The sequence below is a fragment of the Athene cunicularia genome, assembly GCF_003259725.1.
Source record: "Athene cunicularia isolate RWA chromosome 4 unlocalized genomic scaffold, athCun1 chr4_part1, whole genome shotgun sequence".
Classification (NCBI taxonomy): domain Eukaryota; kingdom Metazoa; phylum Chordata; class Aves; order Strigiformes; family Strigidae; genus Athene; species Athene cunicularia.
This window is the reverse complement of record NW_020799098.1, coordinates 5,774,074-5,779,578: the sequence shown is the minus strand read 5'-3', so window position 1 is coordinate 5,779,578 and position 5,505 is coordinate 5,774,074.

Here is a 5,505-nt window from a genome sequence, read left to right as displayed (position 1 = left end):
CGGTGATTCAGCACCTCGGCCCGACCCCGGGTCGCCGGGCCTGGATGGCATCAGCGTCCCTGCCGCCCGCATCGAGCCTGCCGATACGCTTGCTGCAAAAATTAAATATAAATACCTCAGATAGCAATTATCGGCGCAATCCAAACCCCCCGACCGACGTTTTTCACGAGAAGAAAAATGTTTACACCGCCGGAATTGAGTCGCTGTGTTTGGACAGTTTTAAAACAGCTCAAGGGACACAGTTTATTGGCATTCGGGCAGCTGGAGGCTGTTGGGTGTAGGTGTGATCCTTCATTTCTGCACGCCAGCCCCTCTCCCAGCCCTTCGCTGCCGCTAAAGCAACAATAAATAAAGTGAAATCCATCCGCACCGGGTTGAAAGTGGGATTCTGCAGTTTTGCGTTGGCACTCAAGCACCTGAAGCTGGTCGTGCCAAAGGCAGCCGGTGAGCAGCACCGCGACTTCTGAGAAAGGGTTAAATCGGGTCTGTTCTTCACACGGGAAACATGTGGAGTGCAGCGTGGATCCTCTATTAAGTGGATCCACAAATAATCATCCAAGGCTATACCAGAAGTGTTAGGCTGCAAAGATACAGTTTAGTCTGCTACAAAAAAAACACGCTAAAATCAAGCTTCATCTTTGAGACGAAGGCTCTCTGCTGACAGAAATGCAACATTTCCTTTGTGTGTTTAGATATTTTAAGAATCCATAATTTGCATGAAAATTGCCAACTCATACAGATGAGCACAAAAATAGCACAGCTTCATTTTAAAAACATTGACAACCCCCCAGAGTGTACACGCTGAAGTAATTCTCTACTATCGAATTTACAAAAACATATTAATATTGACCTGTAGAAAGCACTGAAATGGCCGTACTCCTCAGAGCCTTTAAAACACATTTACAGGGTTCCCAGTGTGTTTATAAGATTTAAAAAGAAAAAAAAAAAAAACAAACCCACAGGTTCAGCTCATTTTGTCACACAGTCACCACGGCCTCTTCCAGAAGAAAAATCACGACACAGTTTTATTCAGCAATGGGCTCCTTTTTTTTCTTGAAAGGGGAAGAGTGGAGGGATTACAAAATTAGCTGCTCACAAACTAAGTGCTTACAAGATGGTAAATGTCGTGCCTCACACTGGGAGTCATCCAAAACTTTATTCTTCAAAATTTCTATGTGGAAAAGATTAGAGGTGGACTGCCAATCCTACCTCTGCTTGATGAGACACGAAGGGATTTCAGCAGCTCAGCTGGGTTTGCAGCAAGCCTCGGGTGCAAGGTCCAGGCACAGGAGGCCAGGTCGAAGTACTGCTCTCTCCTTCAGAGCCGCTACCGTTTGATAAACTTCTCTGTCAGCAGAACCAGAGCTCATCTCCCTAACGAGAGAGTGGCAAAGCATCAATAACATGAATCCTTTCCCCTTGGCAAAAAGCAAGAGAGTAGCTTTATTATTGCAGCTGGCAGAGCCAAGGGACTGTCAATGAAATGCACAATTACCACCACCTGTCCTGAGGGCTAGAGGCAGGCTCTTCCCGAGCCCTGAAAACACACCCCAGCAACACAGTTCTTTTCCAAAAGCTTTGTGAAAGCCCATTTCTACTGTCACACATACAAGAAGTTGCCTGATTTCTCTACCTTTTGTTTCAAGTGAGCAGCTCGAGCGTATGTGAAGTGATGGGTGGGAGGAAGACAGGAGTTAGGTGTTTGAAGAGGAACCTTGTCTATTTAACTTTAGTTAGAAAACATATTGTTGGGGTTTCTTTTTGTATGTTTTTAATGAGCACCGCATACCCCCCTCCACCTGATCCCCATCTTTCTCCCCTGTAACTCATTCGGGGATGCCCTTGCTTCCTCCGGCAGGAAAGAACCTAGCAACAATTACGAGTCTATGCTCACAGCTAAACTATTTGCAACACCAACTGCTGGGGAGGCTGTCACCAATATGTCATTTCCTAATGCTCATGGGCTGAGTTAAATCAATTTTTAACATTCCCCAGTGGTAACTGATGACGAGTCCCCTGCAGAGACGAAGCCAATCATCTGCCAAAACTCAAAACCCTGGAGTCGTTTCAAGAAAGTAAAAATGATGTTTCAAACCACTACTTGGAACCCCCCAGAACAACCAAAAGCAAAGCAGCTACCAACACAGAAGCAACGAGATGGGACAGGGGCAGAGCTGCAAATGAAGAGCAGGGATGGTTATGATCAAGAACTACAGCTGACCAAAGGCCTGGCAGAGAAAACCTAAACCGATTTGGTTCCTCTCCCATGCTCTCTGGTCCTCTACTCCCTCCCTAACTTTACATCCCTGATTTACTAAGTTGACCCTACCAGAAAATATATTTTCTAGACACAGCTGTCGTTTGTTGGTTTCCAGTTGCAACTCAGAATGTTTTTGACATGTCACCTGCAAACAATTTTTCAGGGAGTTTTAATTATCTGGAAAATCTAAATATCTTAACAGTGAATTAAAATTCATTTGGGCAGAAGACAAAGATGAAACATGCTGACATTTTTAAAGACCCCAGAGTTAACTCTACATAATTAACAACATTAAACAGTCATCAGTCAGTCAGTCCTGTGCTCATAGAGCAAATATTACAAATGTGAATGACGAATATAAATTCCACCTTTAAACAAAAACCCGAAGCAGGGAACTGCTTTTAAACAATTTTGGCAGCAAAAATATTTTACTATGATTTATGAGCAAATGAGACCAAATCCTGAGAACTGGGACAGCCATCTTTTCTTGTCAGACAGCCAAATCTCAACTCTCTGCTGCCCGCTGATAAATGGGAAGGATTCCCTCTCCTCCCCCATCCTCTCCTCCAAGCAGTTACTGACTGCACAGCCTGGGAATACAGACAATAATCCACTTTCCAGACTCCTATGGGGAACATTAAGAAAAGTATTTTCATTTTGGAGTCAGTAAAACTGGGGATTGAAAACCTTAATTCAATTCCTTGCCATGTTAAAATAGTGTCATACCTTTTTTTGGACAGTTTAAATGTTGCCATATATCAAGATAAATTTCAACGAACTAATATTTAAACTACCTGAAACACAGTTTTCCTAAGAGCCAGCCAACTCTGTAAAGACAATTGTTAGGCGTTCACTCACCTAAGAGTCTATCGATGTACTTCTTAAACAACATAGGTGCATCTCAACTCATTTTTTATGTGGGATATGAAACTATGACTTGTCATAATCCAATATTAAATAAACCAACAATCCTGCATGAGGGTCTCAAAGCAAGACAGCAGCAGCCCAGACACTAATTTGTTGTATGTAGAGGAATTTTAAATCAGAAGATGCTTTCTACTATCTACAAGTGGCCAAAGGGAAGTAGATTTAATATACAGGTGTTAGTATGTAATACAATAGCCAATTTGACACTTCAGACTGGCTATTTGGGTGAGATGATTCAAAGAGTAATTCAGGTTGGAGAAGACCTCAGGAGGTTACGAAGTCTGACCTCAGGAGGTTATGATGTCCGACCTCCTGCTCAGCACAGGGTCAGCTGCAACACCAGAGCTCTGGTGCTCAGGGCTTCATGCAGTCTACTATTTTATCTGATGGTCACCCCTTCCTCTCTTGTGGTAATTTTCCTTGCCTACAAACAGGCAGTGGTCAACAGCACAGAACTGTGCATCAATCAAGGCCAGAAGAATTTACATGAGCAGAATACATTAATTAAAGCTTAGCTTATAAAGACACTTTTTTTCCTAGGCAGTTGGTATTTTATTTTTTTGTAACAGTGAAAAATTATTTGTTGGACCCAGGAGAAGACAGGCTCTGAAAGACCCAGGAGAAGACAGACCAGAAAAAACACCCCAAACTTGATTGAACGTGCTGAGAGGACCAAGGAGCCCATAGCTGTAGAGAACTTAGCAAATTGCTGTGCTAATTTTGCTAAAATTACTCTGCGTTGTCACTGCACTAATGACCTAAGAAACGAGAAGTGCATGCCTTTAACCATCATCTATGATTACACAAAGTTAAAGAATACAAACAAAACCAGCAGTTTGGGCCTAAATCTGATGGAATAACAAGTCGGGCGTTAGGAGAGCACAGATTTCTTGATTTTCTTGTCCCATTCCAGCAGCATGGGCACAGATGAAGCAAATGTCCCACACTGTGACCAAATGCTGGTTTTGCAGTCAACTTTGTCCAAGTTTACTATGAGCTTTGGTTCTGTTGTGTTACAGAAAACACATGAGTTGTATCTGGCTTGTGCTGCCGTTTCCAAATACCAAAGCTGGAGTGTGTTATGCAAGTGGCATTTGAGATGAGACATTTGAGCACATTTTTACAAGACGCTTGCCGGTCAGGTGCATGACTTCCGCCTGTAAGTCAACATAAAAGTTAAGAGGAAGTTTACTAACCAAGCTAACAACCTAATGACAGGCTAAGAATTCTGTATCCGGCACGCCGAGGTTCTTAATGCAGCCCTGACTCTGTTTAAAGGCTCTCTTCAGTATATAACTTATGAAATGTTTGGGGCAGCTGCGAGATGAGTTCCCCACAGCCTGACTGGAAGCGAACCTCTGAGGTAGCACGGGGAGACCAGAGTCTAACACACAATACTCACAGAGTTATGGTGAATGCTCACCCTTTATTGCTTACAGCATATATTTATACTGTAGTTAGTAATGCATGAGGTTAACCTTTACTATGATTGGCTAATTGCTGCTGTCCACGCGCTCAAGCTGCTTTGCGATTGGAGAAAGTGTACTGATCATGTTCCATGTCGTAAGCCTTGCTAAGCAGTTTCTTGGCATTCTTGGTATCGCAGAGTCTGTAATTCTTCTAGTTGGATCCTGTTCTTTATCCTGTTGATAAGAAGCCTTCGTGACGGCTTCAGGGTCTACATGCCGAAGTCTGAGTGCTAGGCCAGGTCGGCCTTGAGCGTCTCAAAGCCTGCATTGTATAAGTCCCAGACTTGGCCATGTCCTTGTTGTATTAAAAACTCCTCTACAAACCTCCTTCTGCCCCTGGTGCCACACTACTGCACCGAGCCCCCCAGCCGCACTTTCCCGCTGCCCCAGGGTTTTATCTCAGCGCTGACACTACACCCACCCCCACCAGCCCTAGCGCAGGCTTCGGCCTGCCGCCTGGCAGCCAGGCGCCGGCCCAAAGGGTCGCGCAGCCCGGCCCTAAGAGCGAGAAGAAAGGAGCTGGCCCTGCGGAGCCAGGACAGCGCGGGGAGCTACCAAACCCGGCCCGGGCCCGCCGCCTCCCCGGGCACCCCACCACAGGCCTCCACGTCGCCATGGCAACAGCGGCCTCCCTCAGGCCCCCGCTCTTAGCTGCCCACCTCCATGCCTGAGCCGCAACACCCACTCTCCCCACGCCAATCTCCCCACCGCCTGCCCCGCAGACCACCTAACTGAAAAGCCTAAAAAGCCCAGCGCCACCCAGGGCCTCTGAGGCTATCCCTACCGCGGGGCACCGGTAGAAATAACCCGCCCCGCTCGCCGCCCCCCCGGTGTCGTCCCGGCGGCGGG